The following is an 18,160-nucleotide window of genomic DNA, read 5'->3' as shown; positions in this document are numbered from 1 at the left end:
ATGATGTGTTATGGAACGAGTAAAGAGACTTGCCGGTAACAAGATTGAACAAGGAATTGGGATACCAACAATCGAATCTCAGGAAAGTACTATACCGGTAGACAAAGGGAATTGAATACGGGATTGATTGAATCCTCGACATCGTGGTTCATATGATGAGATCATCGTGGAACATGTGGGAGCCAACATGGGTATCCAGATCCCGCTATTGGTTATTGGTCGGAGAGTTGTCTCGGTCATGTCTACGTGTCTCCCGAACCCGTAGGGTCTACACACTTAAGGTTCGATGACGCTAGGGTTATAGGGTCTCGGATGTCATGAGGAGTTCCGGAATGGTCCAGAGGTAAAGATTTATATATGGGAAGTCCTGTTTTGGTCATCGGAAAAGTTTTGGGTGCTAACGGTAACGTACCGGACCATTGGGAGGGTCCCGGGGGTCCACCAGGTGGGGCCACCGGCCCCAGAGGGCTGCATGGGCCAATTGTGGGAGGGAAACAGCCCCAAGTGGGCTGGTGCACCCCCCCACCAGGGCCCAAGGCGCCTACGGTTTGGTGGAACCCTAAAAGGGGGCGCCCCCCTTGCCTTGGGGGGCAAGGCAACCCTTTGGCCGCCGACCCCTCCTCAGATTGGATCTGAGGGGGCCGGCCCCCCTCTCCCTTGCCCCTATATATATGTGGGGGTGGGAGGGCAGCCGCACCCAAGTTCTGGCATAGCCCTCTGTCGGTGTCAAAACCGGCGGATCTCGAGTAGGGGGTCCCGAACTGTGCGTCTAGGCGGATGGTAACAGGAGACAAGGGGCACGATGTTTTTACCCAGGTTCGGGCCCTCTCGATGGAGGTAAAACCCTACCCCTGGTTGATTAATATTGATGATATGGGTAGTACAAGAGTGGATCTACCACGAGATCAAGGAGGCTAAACCCTAGAAGCTAGCCTATGGTATGATTGTTGGTGTGATTGTTGTCCTATGGACTAAAACCCTCCGGTTTATATAGACACCAGAGAGGGCTAGGGTTACATAGAGTCGGTTACAATGGTAGGAGATCTACATATCCGTATTGCCAAGCTTGCCTTCCACGCCAAGGAAAGTCCCATCTGGACACGGGACAAAGTCTTCAATCTTGTATCTTCATAGTCTTGGAGTCCAGACGATGATGATAGTCCGGCTATCCGGACACCCCCTAGTCCAGGACTCCCTCAGTAGCCCCTGAACCAGGCTTCAATGATGACGAGTCCGGCGCGCATATTGTCTTCGACATTGCAAGGCGGGTTCCTCCTCCGAATAATTCATAGAAGATCGTGAACACCAGGATAGTGTCCGGCTCTGTAAAATAAATTCCACATACCACCATAGAGAGAATAATATTTACACAAGTTCAATCTGCTGACGTATTTTGTGGCATGACGTCACACCACTACCAAGCCTTTACTTGAATCGTTTTTATTATACCACCTCAGCGTGTTTAGCGAAGCGGTTTCCTTGGCACGTCTTGTTGAAGCAGAGATCGTGTTCCCCTTATTCCGGGATTCCCATTAATACGGACGTGGGTAACCCAACCGCGCCCGTCGCCATGCTCCCTCCATCAAAGGCGGGTTCCAAACGGTCACGGAGACGGCTCTTGGTATTCTCCTTCTTTATAATGAGACCCAGGCTCGTTCTTTTTCTTCAATCCTCAATCGAATCCGCCCCTCGCCCCGAGCTCCAACACTCAGGGCTCCAAATTCGAGCGCTTCGGAACTTCGACAATGTCCGGCTCCGACTTGCAGGGCCGGTGGATGCCCTCCTCCGTCACGGAGGAGGACGTGCTAAAGCTGAGAGAAGCCAGGTACTTAACCTACGAGATTTTGCATAGGCTTCCTGCCCTAGGGCAAGTCATTCCCACTCCCGAGCCAGGCAAGAGCGTCGTGTTCGTGTCTCATTTCCGTCGGGGTTTAGGCTTCCCGATGGATCCCTTCGTGAGGGGGATCATGTTTTACTATGGGTTGGAATTCCACGACTTGGCTCCGGAGTCCATCCTCCACATCTCATCATTCATTGTCGTCTGCGAAGCCTTCCTCCGCACTACCCCTCACTTCGGTTTGTGGCTCAAAACCTTCAACGTGGAGCCGAAGATGATCGAGGGGCGTCAAGCAGAATGCGGCGAGGCGGTTGTAAGCAAGAGGGCCGATGCTCCATGGCCCGAGGGCTCTTTCCAGGAGGAGCTCAGTTTATGGCAACAGGAATGGTTCTATATTACCGCTCCCAGGGGCAGCAGGCAGGAGCCGCCGCCCGTCTTTCGCTCGGGCCCTCCACAACGGCTGATGTCATGGGTCAACCAAGGGCTTAACTGGGGGCCGTCAAAGGACGTACCCCTATTGCAGGGCCGGATTTGAGACCTCCAATAGAGGGAGATCAATCTGGTCGTAGTGATGCAGGTTATGCTGATTCGGCGTCTTCTGCCCTGCAAACGTCGCCCCCTCTGCCCGTGGGAATTCAATCCAGAGGGGCCACGAGCTCTCCAACACTTCATGGGTACGACACCCGTGGAGATGTACAAATTGTTCTTCGGATCACAAGAAGTGTGTCCGGAATTGACCGAGGACGCCGACTTAAGCTGCAATCGCCCGGATGCTCAAGTAAGTAGCCCTGTGTCTGGACATACCCTTTGCTTGCATATTCTTGGATTTGCCTTTTAACCAATCGTCCTTTGAATAAGAGTGGATAGCGCAAGCAAAATTGATACGGTGTCCGGCCCCCCTTCCGGAGACCGCACCGGACTAGGTGTTGGTCAAGATGCTGGAGGTTGCGCCTCCAGAGGAGGGCGAAGGGGAAAACAAAGAGACTACCGCCTCTACTAAGGAGGCTTTCGAGAAAGGGGGGATCGAGAATCCCTCCTTCCAGGGGGAGAAGAGGACCGCTTCCGAAGATCCGGAGGCTAAGGCCTCAAAGCAGGGGAAGAAATCTTCACCAGAGGGTTCTACGCCAGGGAAAACCCCGGCCGCACTATCTCCCCCAAGGAATCAGCCCTCCAGCGAGCCATAAGTAGAAAAAGGGGAGTTTTGTAATAAGAGACATCCCTATTTTTGCTTCTGATGATAACCGAAGTTGTTATCTTGTAGTTCGGATCTCCGTCCTTCTCAGCTGAGCTCGTCTTCGGGGGACCTTCGTCCGGAGATGATGGAGAGCGAGACGCCTCCAACTGCCGCGCCATCAGGCGGGGCGGACGACCCTGAAGTGTCGTCGCGGAGGGTCTCCCCAAGTCCGGCGGGGCCGGAGAGTTCGGCACCTACTGGTGTACGGCCGGGGGAGCTGAAGGATCTGCTCGAGAGGGCGTCTATCTCAGAAGATCACCGTATATTGATAAATGCAGTGATTGAAAGAATCTCGTCCGCTGAGGGCGGGTTGCATGATGCCGTCAGAAGTTTACTGGCGGGTTTTGAGGTATGTAAAAATGACATACATTTTGACAGTTTTGCACATAGAGTGCACCCTGTATAGATAGTAGCCCCTGAGACTCGGAATGTTGTCGAAAGCGACAGCGTGCCGATGATCCTAATCTCAGTTATTAATTCTCGCCTTTCTTATGCAGGTGGCGGATCGTCCGGTGGCAAGCCAGACTGATAGAGTTGCCGAGCTAAAGCGGCAACTTGACGTTGCGGATGCAGACATCACGCTGGTCAATAAACGACTCGACGAGTCACAAGGTAGGTTGTTCCTCCGTGGTCACCTAGTAAGGGAGCTGACGCCCACTCCTTACAATATGTATGCTTGATGCAGATGGTGCCGCTGCTGTGGAAGACCTTCGAGCAGAGCTTGCTCGAGCCAAGGAGCAGGCCAGAAGGAGTGATGCGGCTGCCTCGAGGGCAGCCGAAGAGCTAAAAGCCTAAAAGGCTGCTCACTGCCGAAGCAGGGAGGAGATGGCCAGAATGGCCGTGAAGCTGAAGGATGTTACCGACCGCTATGAGGTTCTTGAAAAAGAACGCCGAGCGGAGCAAGAGGACCTGAAGAAGGCCACCGCCGAAGCCAAGGATGCCCGTTCTGCACTGAGGGCTATAAAGGAGGAGCTGCGTCAGGCCGGAGACATTGCGGCTGGAAAGCCCTTTCTGCTGCGCAGGAAGTTCACAGATCCGAAGTATGTGTTGGGGAACATAGTAATTTCAAAAAATTTCCTACGCACACGCAAGATCATGGTGATGCATAGCAACGAGAGGGGAGAGTGTTGTCTACGTACCCTCGTAGACCGAAGCGGAAGCGTTGACGCAACGTAGAGGAAGTAGTCGTACGTCTTCCCGGTCCAACCGATCCAAGCACCGTTACTCCGGCACCTCCGAGTTCTTGACACACGTACAGCTCGATGACGCACCCCGGGCTCCGATCCAGCAAAGCTTCGGGGAGGAGTTTCGTCAGCATGACGGCATGGTGACGATCTTGATGTTCAACCGTCGCAGGGCTTCGCCTAAGCACCGCTACAATATGACCGAGGTGTAATATCATGGAGGGGGGCACCGCACACGGCTAAGGAACGATCACGAAGATCAACTTGTGTGTCTATGGGGTGCCCCCCGCCCCCGTATATAAAGGAGCCAAGGGGAGGGGGCGGCCGGCCAAGAAGGGGCGCGCCAGGGGGGAGTCATACTCCCACCGGGAGTAGGACTCCCTTTCTTTCCTAGTTGGAGAAGGAGAAGGGGGAAAGAGGAGGAAGAGGGGAAGGAAAGGGGGGGCGCCGCCCCCTTCCCTTGTCCTATTCGGACTAGGAAGGGAAGGGGCACGTGGCCACCTCCTGCCTCCTTCCCTCTTCTCCCTCGAGGCCCATGTAGGCCCAATAACCCCCCGGGGGGGTTCCAGTAACCCCCGATACTCCGGTAAAATGCTGATTTCACCCGGAACGATTTCGATGTCCAAATATAGGCTTCGAATATATCGATCTTTATGTCTCGACCATTTCGAGACTGCTCGTCATGTCCGTGATCACATCCGGAACTCCGAACAACCTTCGGTACATCAAAATACATAAACTCATAAAGAAACTATCATCGTAACTTTAAGCGTGCGGACCCTACGGTTCGAGAACAATGTAGACATGACCGAGACATGTCTCCGGTCAATAACCAATAGCGGGACCTGGATGCCCATATTGGTTCCTACATATTCTACGAAGATCTTTATCGGTCAGACCGCATAACAACATACGTTGTTCCCTTTGTCATCGGTATGTTACTTGCCCGAGATTCGATCGTCGGTATCCAATACCTAGTTCAATCTCGTTACCGGCAAGTCTCTTTACTCGTTCTGTAATACATCATCTCGCAACTAACTCATTAGTTGCAATGCTTGCAAGGCTTAAGTGATGTGCATTACCGAGAGGGCCCAGAGATACCTCTCCGACATTCGGAGTGACAAATCCTAATCTCGAAATACGCCAACCCAACAAGTACCTTTGGAGACACCTGTAGAGCACCTTTGTAATACGTTCTGACGTTTGGTAGCACACAAAGTGTTCCTCCAGTAAACGGGAGTTGCATAATCTCATAGTCATAGGAACATGTATTAGTCATGAAGAAAGCAATAGCAACATACTAAACGATCGGGTGCTAAGCTAACGGAATGGGTCATGTCAATCAGATCATTCAACTAATGATGTGATCCCGTTAATCAAATAACAACTCTTTGTCCATGGTTAGGAAACATAACCATCTTTGATTAACAAGCTAGTCAAGTAGAGCCATACTAGTGACACTCTGTTTGTCTATATATTCACACATGTATTATGTTTCCGGTTAATACAATTCTAGCATGAATAATAAACATTTATCATGATATAAGGAAATAAATAATAACTTTATTATTGCCTCTAGGGCATATTTCCTTCAGTATGCTTAGCTGGGCTAGCTGTGGGGTGTGGAGGATCCTTATCTGGATTTGGCGGCGAGTGTGGCGGATGCGGTTGTGCACTTCCGAAGTCAAAAGGATCACGAGATGGAAGAGCTGTTTTGGTCTCAATTCCACAGTCCGGAGCGTCCACTTCCGTTGACCGATCGGTTGGCTGAGTGGGCTGAGCTGAATAGATTATCCGGATTTGCCATGACGGATGTGGTGGCTCATGTGTGGCCGGATAGGCCTAAGCCGAAGAGTTATTTTGGCTTATTGCAGCAGTTCCTTGGGGCGGTGCCGCATATCAAGGCGATGAAGCGGTCGGCGTGCATAGAGGGTGCACGGATGGCTCTCGCCCGTGTCAAGACATACTGGGCGGAGATGGATGCCACTGATGTTGCCTCCCGGGGTTCGGACAAAAGTCGGTTACCCGCCGAGCACTATTTTGGGGAAGTCCTGCAGGGCGCTCGTTTGATAGAGTCGCAGTGCTCGAAAAATGTTATGTTAAAATGACATGTATGATTTGTGAAACCATATTTATAATATGAGTGCTTTGTATACTTGTGCGTTCAAGTGTTGAAATATCTCCTGTGCGGCCGTTAATGTATATGTGTATATAACCTGAAAGATGGCAGTCTTCGGCTTCAGCCCCCACGCACATGGTGCGGGGGTGTTTGCAAAAATAGCGCATTTTCACACTTAATCCAACGTCTTGGTCCTGTGAAGGAGGTGGTAGCGTAGCAAACTAGGCAACCGGACTATAATGCTTTATCACTTTCACTTAGCCATAGGAGTTCGAAGGTGGGGCTACGATATAGCCCCTAGGGGCACCGTGCTCTCCGAATTCGGGGCGCGTATGTGCCTGACCGGGAAACGGTCCTTCGTCAAAGTGGAGGAATTCTAGACATTTCGGTAGTCGATCAAGTGGTTGACCAGTCTCTCGCTATATCATGACAGTCAGTTTTCGGCTTTCTCTACTGAGGTGCTCGCCCGGCCGAACCGGGGCACAATCGCAGTAGTTCTCTTGGTGCCGCGTTAGCCGATGATACGGAACGTAAGGCAGCAAAACACAGGAGCCGGGCAAACCCAACATTTGACCAAAGACATGATTCGGAGCTGATGCATATAAGGCCTAACTCGAGACGCCGAACACTCCCTAAGGTATTTGGTCTTTATGATAATGGGCAGAACGATGCCCTAAGCCCCTCGTGTCCAGGTACGGGCGAAATTTTTTGACGCGGCCGATGCCAAAACACCAGCCTCCTCATCGGTTATGGTAAGGAACCGGGGGATGTGGATCAACAAGAGACAGTAAGAAAGGTTTACGCAGGGTCTTAATCTGAAGAGAATCCTTGCAACGGGTCCCTGCTGCACGTCTGCGCCTGTGTCTCCGTTGTGCTGTATCCTGGACAGGTGTAACACGTTGTTCATCTGTAAAAGAGAAGAACTTAGTTTGGAAAGATATCGTGCGAGCAATGTATTAAAATAGAGCGTGAAAAAAGAAATGAATGAAGTTGAGCTTTTATTGGTTCTCATTGTTCATGCTCACAGCCCCTTGTAAAGGGGTGTGCGGCTAGGAAGCCCCTAGTTTATTTAAGCCGGACTCACCTAGCCGTGTCCGGGGTCTTAAGCGACCTTTCAAAGAGATAATGCCGCGTGGACTGGGCATTTTAAGTGTAAGAGACGCGTAGTGCGGTATTGCGTTAAAGCGGGCAAAAGCTTTACATCCCAATAGTGCCTGATGGCTACTTTTAAATGGGGCGATATGGAAGATTAGCTTTTCGCGACGGAAGTTATCAGATGAACCGAACACAACTTCTAGTAGTAAGGAGCCCGTGCAATTGGCGTAAGGGCCTGGCGTCACTCCTTTGAAGGAAGTGCTGCTATGGCGAATTTTGGTCGGGTCTATCCCCATCCTGCGGATTGTGTCCGGATATAGCAGGTTTAAGTCGCTACCGCCATCCATTAGGACTTGTGTAAATTGTAGTCCATCGATTATAGGATCCAATATCAAAGCAGTCCATCCCGCGTTTCGAATGTTTCTGGAGTAATCCAGATGGTCGAAAGTAATTGGTTTTGACATCCAATCTCGGGATTCCGCTAGGGTGGACCATGCGGCGCGTACTTTAGTAGGTGCCGCACTATTGTTCCGTATTATCACGTGAAGTGAGTTTACTGTTTTGACTTCTTGTGGGAAAGTCTTTTGTTTTTCGGCGCTCTGCTTGTGGAGTTCGTCATCGTCTTCGCTTGGTGTGTCGAGCCCTTGTGTTCGGCGTTAAGTCGGTCGGACTGTTTGAAGACCCAACAATCTCGGTGGGTATGGTTTGCAGGCTTCCCGGGGGTACTGTGGATTTGACATATCCTGTCCAAAATTTTGTTTAGGTTGGATAGCTTGTCACTGTTGTCCTTAAGAGGCAGTGTTTTGTTGCTCGGCCGAGAGCTGTTGAATCCGGCGTTGACCGCCGTGTTCTTTGGGCCATTTTCTTTACTCCGGCGCTGATCCTTTCTGCGTCGTGATTTCCCATTTCCATCTCTGACCTCGGACGTACTTGGGTCACTGGTGCTGCATCTTGCCAGCCAGCTATCTTCTCCCGCGCAAAAGCGGGTCATGAGGCTCGTTAGCACGGCCATTGTTCTTGGTTTTTCCTGGCCAAGGTGTCTGGCGAGTCATTCGTCTTGGACGTTATCTTTAAAAGCTGCTAAGGCTTCTGCGTCCGGACAGTCGACTATTTGGTTATTTTTGGTGAGGAACATGTTCCAGAATTTGCGTGCTGACTCTCCGGGCTGTTGAGTTATGTGACTTAAATCGTCTGCATCCGGAGGGCGGACATAAGTCCCCTGAAAATTTGCTCTAAACGCATCCTCGAGCTCTTCCCAACTTCCAATGGTATTTTCTGGGAGGCTTTTGAGCCAATGCCGAGCTGGCCCTTTGAGCTTGAGGGGTAGGTATTTTATGGCATGGAGATCATCTCCTCTTGCCATGTGTATGTGTAGGATGTAATCCTCAATCCAGACTCCGGGGTGTGTTGTTCCGTCATATGCCTCTATGTTTACGGGTTTGAATCCCGCTGGAAATACATGATCCAGTACCTCATCGGTGAAACATAGTGGGTGTGCGGCGCCCCTGTATTTAGGTGTGCCGTTATCTTTGAACGCTCGGCGTGTTGTGTTGCTCTCTGGAGCCCTCTTTTTTGGCCCATAAATGGACCTGACCGGGCCATCCTTTTTGCGAGGATCTTTATGTGTGTCATGTGCCGGCTTGTGTGCGGCGCCGCTTGCCGTTCTTAGCCTGTCATCTGGCCGTCTATCCGGCCAGGCGGCCTCTTTGCTTTTTGATTGTGGTGGCTCTACGGCCTCCTCGTCGAATTCGGGTAACAGCTTGCGCTTCGGGTAGCTCTTTGCTTGATGACTATTGCTGTATTTGTCTGCGGTCTTGAGTACTTTGTTCCATCTCATTCTGAGTACGTCTTCCACTGTTTTGAGCTTCCGCTTCTGCTTCTTCAAACTTCTTGCAGTGGTGAAGAGCCTTTTGTGAGGGCTTTTATGCTCCGGTGATGTGTCCGGCGTGAGATTGTCTGGACTGTTATTTTCGTCGAGGATAGGTTGCTTGTCCAATTCATCCTGTTTGGATGGTTGCTTGGTTGCATGTTCGTCCTCCACTGGTTCACCCTGCTCTACGGCTGGGTCGTTATGGGTGCTGTTGTTGTCGAGGCGGGACTTCGGGTGGCGCTTGCATCGCCGTTTTGGTTGCTTCGCCTCGTCCCATTGTTCCTCGTTATTGCTTCCTTTTGGTGTATCCACCATGTATATGTCATGAGTTGAGGTGGCTTTCCAGTGCCCTTTAGGCACTGGTTCTTGGTCGTCTCCGGCATCGTCGTCCATACCGTTGGTGTCTTCGGAGTCGAAGTCTAGCATGTCGGTTAAATCATCGACAGTGGCTACAAAGTGGGTGGTGGGTGGGCTTTGAATTTCTTCGTCGTCCGCATCCCAACCATCCTGACCGCAATTCGGCCAGGGCTCTCCTGATAGCGAGAGATACTTTAGTGAATTCAGGATGTCGCCAAAAGGTGAGTGTTGAAAGATGTCCGCGGCGGTGAACTCCATGATCGGCGCCCAATCAGATTCGATTCGAGGGGGCGCAGGAGGTTCGGAGTCCGACACCTCGGAGTCACGAGCGTCGCAAGGGACAAAGTCAGTATTCGGCTCCATCGCCGTAGAGGTTGCAGCCCCCGAGGCGGTGTCTATCCACCCATCCTCGATCTGCGCGATCGGCTCCGAATTAAGGATCAGAGCGGACTCATGCGCGGCTTCCAGGGCATTGTCCGGCAGCAGAGCTAAATCATGCCCATCGAGACAGTGCGGCGCGCTCGGCTGTGGCTCGAATCCATCGAAGATCAAGTCTCCACGGATGTCAGCCGTGAAGTTTAAGCTTCCAAATCCGACCTGATGGCCAGGGGCGTAGCTTTCGATCTGCTCCAGATGGCCAAGCGAATTGGCCCGCAGTGCAAAGCCGCCGAACACAAAGATCTGTCCGGGGAGAAGAGTCTCACCCTGGACTGCGTCGTTGTTGATGATCGAAGGAGCCATCAAGCCTATCAGTGACGACATAGAGGAACTCTCAATGAAAGCACAAATGTCGGAGTCAAAATCGGCGGATCTCGGGTAGGGGGTCCCGAACTGTGCGTCTAGGCGGATGGTAACAGGAGACAAGGGGCACGATGTTTTTACCCAGGTTCGGGCCCTCTCGATGGAGATAAAACCCTACTCCTGCTTGATTAATATTGATGATATGGGTAGTACAAGAGTGGATCTACCACGAGATCAAGGAGGCTAAACCCTAGAAGCTAGCCTATGGTATGATTGTTGTTGTGATTGTTGTCCTACAGACTAAAACCCTCCGGTTTATATAGACACCGGAGAGGGCTAGGGTTACACAGAGTCGGTTACAATGGTAGGAGATCTACATATCCGTATTGCCAAGCTTGCCTTCCACGCCAAGGAAAGTCCCATCCGGACACGGGACGAAGTCTTCAATCTTGTATCTTCATAGTCTTGGAGTCCGGCCGATGATGATAGTCCGGCTATCCGGACACCCCCTAGTCCAGGACTACCTCACCCTCTCTCTCTCCCAAGTCCTCCTCCTCTCTCGCGGTGCTTGGCAAAGCCCTGCAGGATTGCCACGCTCCTCCACCATCACCACGCCGTCGTACTGCTGCTGGACAGAGTCTTCCCCAACCTCTCCCTCTCTCCTTGCTGGATCAAGGCATGGGAGACGTCACCGGGCTGCATGTGTGTTGAACGCGGAGGTGCCGTCCGTTCGGCACTCGGATCATCGGTGATTTGGATCACGACGAGTATGACTCCATCAACCCTGTTCACTTGAACGCTTCCGCTTAGCGATCTAAAAGGGTATGTAGATGCACTCCCCTTTCCCTTGTTGCTAGATTACTCCATAGATTGATCTTGGTGTTGCGTAGAAAATTTTGAATTTCTGCTATGTTCCCCAATAGTTAGATACCGACGATCGAATCTCGGGCAAGTAACATATCGATTGACAAAGGGAATTGTATACGGGATTGATTGAATCCCCGACATCATGGTTCATCTGATGAGATCATCGTGGAACATGTGGGAGCCAACATGGGTATCCAGATCCCGCTGTTGGTTATTGGCCAGAGAGGTGTCTCGGTCATGTCTGCATGATTCCTGAACCCGTAGGGTCTACACACTTAAGGTTCAGTGACGCTAAAGTTGTTATGGGAATTAGTGTGCAGTTACCGAATGTTGTTCGGAGTCCCGGATGAGTTCCCGGACGTCACGAGGAGTTCCGGAATGGTCTGGAGGTAAATATTTATATATGGGAAGTCCTATTTTGGCCACCGGAAAATGTTCGGGATTTTTCGGTATTGTACCGGGAAGGTTCTAGAAGGTTCCGGAGTGGGGCGCACCTGCATGGGGGACCCACATGAACGTGGGTAGTGGGGGCAAGGCCCCACACCCCTGGTCAAGGAGCACCAAGATCCCCCCTTAGAAGGAATAAGATCATATCCCGAAGGGATAAGATCAAGATCCCTAAAAAGGGGGGATAACAATCGGTGGGGAAGGAAATGATGGGATTTCTTTCCTCCCACCTTTGCCAATGCCCCAATGGACGTGGAGGGAAAGAAACCAGCCCCCCTCCACCCCTATATATAGTGGGGAGGCGCATGTGAGCTTCACCCCTTCCCCTGGCGCAGCCCTCTCCCTCCCCAACACCTCCTCCGTAGTAGTAGTGCTTGGCGAAGCCCTGCCGGAGAACTGCAAGCTCCACCACCATGCAGTCGTGCTGCCGGAGCTCTCCCTCAACTTCTCCTCTCCCCTTGCTGGATCAAGAAGGAGGAGACGTCCCCGGGCTGTACGTGTGTTGAACACGGAGGCGCCGTTGTTCGGCGCTTAGATCGGAATCAACCGCGATCTGAATCGCTACGAGTATGACTCCTTCATCCGCGTTCTTGCAACGCTTCCGCATCGCGATCTTCAAGGGTATGAAGATACACTCCCCTCTCTCTCGTTGCTAGTTACTCCATAGATTGATCTTGGTGATGCGTAGAAAATTTTGAATTTCTGCTACGTTCCCCCAACAGTGGTATCAGAGCCAGGTTTATTGCAAAGTTTCTATGCACGAGTAGAACACAAGTAGTTTTGGACGTTGATTTTGTTTAATATGCTTACCGTTACTAGTCCTATCTTGTTTCGACGGTATTGTGGGATGAAGCGGCCCGGACCGACCTTACACGTACACTTACGTGAGACAGGTTCCACCGACTGACATGCACTTGTTGCATAAGGTGGATAGCGGGTGCCAGTCTCTCCCACTTTAGTCGGATCGGATTCGATGAAAAGGGTCCTTATGAAGGGTAAATAGCAATTGGCATATCACGTTGTGGTTTTGGCGTAGGTAAGAAACATTCTTGCTAGAAACCTATAGCAGCCACGTAAAAAACTTGCAACAACAATTAGAGGACGTCTAACTTGTTTTTGCAGCATATGTCGTGTGATGTGATATGGCCAAAAGGATGTGATGAATGATATATATATGTGATGTATGAGATTGATCATGTTCTTGTAATAGGAATCACGACTTGCATGTCGATGAGTATGACAACCGGCAGGAGCCATAGGAGTTGTCTTAATTTATTGTATGACCTGCGTGTCATTGAATAACGCCATGTAATTACTTTACTTTATTGCTAAACCGTTAGCCATAGTAGTAGAAGTAATAGTTGGCGAGACAACTTCATGAAGACACGATGATGTAGATCATGGTGTCATGCCGGTGACGATGATGATCTTCGCGCCCCGAAGATGGAGATCAAAAGGAGCAAAATGATACTGGCCATATCATGTCACTATTTGATTGCATGTGATGTTTATCATGTTTTTACATCTTATTTGCTTAGAACGACGGTAGCATAAATAAGATGATCCCTCGCTAAAATTTCAAGAAAGTGTTCCCCCTAACTGTGCACCGTTGCGAAGGTTCGTTGTTTTGAAGCACCACGTGATGATCGGGTGTGATAGATTCTAACGTTCGAATACAACGGGTATAAGCCAGATTTACACAAGCAAAACACTTAGGTTGACTTGACGAGCCTAGCATGTACATACATGGCCTAGGAACACAAGAGACCAAAAGGTCGAACATGAGTTGTATAGCAGATACGATCAACATGAAGATGTTCACCGATGATGACTAGTCCGTCTCACGTGATGATCGGACACGGCCTAGTTGACTCGGATCATGAATCACTTAGATGACTAGAGGGATGTCCATCTGAATGGAAGTTCATTAAATAATCAGATGAACTTAATTATCATGAACATAGTCAAAAGATCTTTGCAAATTATGTCATAGCTTACGCTTTAGTTCTACTATTTAAGATATGTTCCTAGAGAAAATTTAGTTGAAAGTTGACAGTAGCAATTATGCGGACTGGGTTCGTATTCTGAGGATTGTCCTCATTGCTGCATAGAAGGCTTACGTCCTTAATGCACCACTCGGTGTGCTGAACCTCGAGCGTCGTATGTGGATGTTGCGAACATCTGACATACACGTTTTGATGACTACGTGATAGTTCAGTGCGTAATGTTAAACGGTTTAGAATTAAGGCACCGAAGACATTTTTGAAACGTGCGAAACATATGAGATGTTCCAAGAGCTGAAATTGGGATTTCAGGCTCATGCCCACGTCAAGAGGTGTAAGACCTCCGACAAGTTTCTTAGCCTGCAAACTAAGTGAGAAAAGCTCAATCGTTGAGCATGTGCTCAGATTGTCTAAGTACTACAATCAGTTGAATCGAGTGGGAGTTAATCTTCCAGATCAGATAGTGATGATTCTTCAAAGGCACTACCACCAAGCTACTAGAGCTTCGTGATGAACTATAACATGTCAGGGATAGATATGATGATCCTTGAACTATTCGCAATGTTTGACACCGCGAAAGTACAAATCAAGTAGGAGGATCAATTGTTGATGGTTAGTAAAACCACTAGTCTCAAGAAGGGCAAGGGCAAGAAGGGATACTTCATGAAATGACAAATCAGTTGCTGCTCTAGTGAAGAAACCCAAGGTTGAACCCAAACCCGAGACTAAGTGCTTTTGAAATGAGGGGAACGGTCACTGAAGCAGAACTACCCTAGATACTTGGTAGATGAGAAGGCTGGCAAGGTCGACAGAAGTATATTGGATATACATTATATTAATGTGTACTTCACTAGTACTCCTAGTAGCACCAGGGTATAAGATACCGGTTCGGTTGCTAAGTGTTAGTAACTCGAAATAAAAGCTGCAGAATAAACGGAGACTAGCTAAAGGTGAGTTGACAATATGTGTTGGAAGTGTTTCCAAGGTTGATGTGATCAAGCATCGCATGCTCCCTCTACCATCGAGATTGGTGTTAAACCTAAATAATAATTATTTGGTGTTTGAGTGGAGCATAGACATGATTGGATTATGTTTATCGCAATATGGTTATTCATTTAAGGAGAATAATGGTTACTCTATTTATTTGAATAATACCTTCAATGGTCTTGCACCTAAAATGAATGGTTTATTGAATCTCGATCGTAGTGATACACATATTCATGCCAAAAGATATAATATAGTAATGATAGTACCACATACTTCTGGCACTGCCGTTTGAGTCATATTGGTATAAAACGCATGAAGAAGCTCCATGTTGATGGATCCTTGGACTCACTCATTTTTGAAAAGATTGAGACATGCGAACCATGCCTATTGGTATATATGCATGAGGAAACTCCATACAGATGGATCGTTTGGACTCACTTGATTTTGAATCACTTGAGACATGCAAATCATACCACATGGGCAAGATGACTGAAAGGCCTCGTTTTCAGTGAGATGGAACAAGAGAGCAACTTGCTCGAAGTAATACATATGATGTGTGCAATCCAATGAGTGCTGAGGCACACAGTGAATATCGTTATGCTCTTACTTCACAAATGATTTGAGTAGATGCTGAGTATATTTACTTAATGAAATACAAGTCTGAATTATTGAAAGGTTCAAACAATCTCAGAGTGAAGTTGAAGATCTTCGTGACAAGAGGATAAAATGTCTATGATATGATCATAGAGATGAATATCTAAGTTGCGAGTTTGGTACACAATTAAGACACTCTGGAAATTGTTTCACAACTAATACCGCCTGGAACACCATAGTGTGATGGTGTGTCCGAACATCATAGTTGCACCCTATTGGATATGGTGCATACCATGATGTCTCTTATCGAATTACCACTATCGTTTATAGGTTAGGCATTAGAGACAACCGCATTCACTTTAAATGGGGCACCATGTAATTCCATTGAGATGACACTGTATGAACTATGGTTTAGAGAAACCTAAGCTGTCATTTCTTAAAAGTTTGGGGTTGCGACGCTTATGTGAAAAGTTTTAGCCTGATAAGCTCGAACCCAAAGGGGATAAATGGATCTTCATAGAACACCCAAAACATTTGGGTATACCTCCTATTCAAATCCGGAAGCAAAAGTGATTGTTTCCAGAAACGGGTCCTTTCTCGAGGAAAAGTTTCTCTTGAAAGAATTGAGTGGGAGGATGGTGGAGACTTGATGAGGTTATTGAACCATCACTTCAACTAGTGTGTAGCAGGGCACGAGAAGTTGTTCCTATGGCGCCTACACCAATTGAAGTGGAAGCTAATGATAGTGATCATGAAACTTCAGATCAAGTCACTGCCAAACCTCGTAGGTCGACAAGGATGCGTACTACTTCAGAGTGGTACGTAATCCTGTCTTAGAGGTCATGTTGCTAGACAAAAATGAACCTACGAGCTGTGGAGAAGCGATGGTGGGCCCAGATTCTGACAAATGGCCCGAGGACATAAAATCCGAGAGAGGATCCATGTATAAAACAAAGTGTAGACTTTGGAAGAACTACTTGAAGGTCGTAAGGCTGTTGAGTACAGATGGATTCTAAAAGGAAGCCAGACAATGATGGTAAGTGTCACCATTAAGAAAGCTCGACTTGTCGCTAAGATGTTTTCCGACAAGTTCAAGGAGTTGACTATGATGAGACTTTCTCACTCGTAGCGATGCTAAGAGTCTGTTGGAATTATATTAGTAGTTACTGCATTATTTATGAAATCTTGCAGATAGGATGTCAAAACATTGTTTCCTTGACGATTTCTTGAGGAAAGGTTGTATATGATACAACCGGAAGGTTTTGTCAATCCTATAAGATGCTAACAAGTATGCAAAGCTCCAGCAATCCTTCTAGGGACTGGAGTAAGCATCTCGGAGTTGGAACATACACTTCGATGAGATGATCAAAGATTTGGGTTTATACAAAGTTTATGAGAAACTTGTATTTCCAAAGAAGTGAGTGGGAGCACTATAGAATTTCCGATGGGTATATGTTGTTGACATATTGTTGATCGGAAATGATGTAGAATTTTTGGAAAGCATATAGGGTTGTTTGAAAGGTGTTTTTCAATGAAAAACTGGATTAAACTACTTGAACATTGAGCATCAAGATCTATAAGGATAGATCAAAATCGCTTGATAGTACTTTCAAATGAATACATACCATGACAAGATTTTGAAGGAGTTCAAAATAGATTGGCAAAGAAGGAGTTCTTGGCTGTGTTATAAGGTATGAGTATTGAGTAAGACTCAAGACCTGACCACGGCAGAAGAGAGAGAAAGGACGAAGGTCGTCCCCTATGCTTTGGGCGTAGGCTCTACAGTATGCTATGTTGTGTACCGCACCTGAAGTGTGCCTTGCCATGAGTCAGTCAAGGGGTACAAGAGTGATCCAGGAATGGATCACATGACAGCGGTCAAACTTAACCTTAGTAACTAGTGGACTAAGGAATTTTCTCGATTATGGAGGTGGTAAAAGAGTTCGTCGTAAAGGGTTATGTCGATGCAAACTTTGACACTAATCCGGATGACTCTGAGTAGTAAACCGGATTCGTATAGTAGAGAAGTTATTTGGAATAGCTCCAAGTAGCGCCTGGTAGCTGCATCTACAAGATGACATAGAGATTTGTAAAGCACACACGGATCTGAAAGGTTCAGACCCGTTGACTAATAACCTCTCTCACAAGCAAGATATGATCAAACACCATGGGTGTTGGATTCAATACAATCACATAGTGATGTGAACTAGATTATTGACTCTAGTGCAAGTGGGAGACTGTTGGAAATATGCCCTAGAGGCAATAATAAAATGGTTATTATTATATTTCCTTGTTCATGATAATTGTCTATTGTTCATGCTATAATTGTATTAACCGGAGACCGTAATACATGTGTGAATACGTAGACCACATTATGTCCCTAGTAAGCCTCTAGTTGACTAGCTCGGTGATCAATAGATGGTTACAGTTTCCTGACCATGGACATTGGATGTCGTTGATAACGGGATCACATCATTAGGAGAATGATGTGATGGACAAGACCCAATCCTAAGCATAGCACAAGATCGTGTAGTTCGTCTGCTAAAGCTTTTCTAATGTCAAGTATCATTTCCTTAGACCATGAGATTGTGCAACTCCCGGATACCGTAGGAATGCTTTGGGTGTGCCAAATGTCACAACGTAACTGGGTGGCCATAAAGGTGCACTACAGGTATCTCCAAAAGTGTCTGTTGGGTTGGCATGAATCGAGACTGGGATTTATCACTCCGTGTGACGGAGAGGTATCTCTGGGTCCACTCAGTAATACATCATCATAATGAGCTCAATGTGACTAAGTAGTTAGTCACGGGATCATGCATTACGGA

Source organism: Triticum aestivum, chromosome 7B (assembly GCF_018294505.1).
Source record: "Triticum aestivum cultivar Chinese Spring chromosome 7B, IWGSC CS RefSeq v2.1, whole genome shotgun sequence".
In the NCBI taxonomy this organism is placed as follows: Eukaryota; Viridiplantae; Streptophyta; class Magnoliopsida; order Poales; family Poaceae; genus Triticum; species Triticum aestivum.
Note: the sequence above shows the minus strand (reverse complement) of the source record.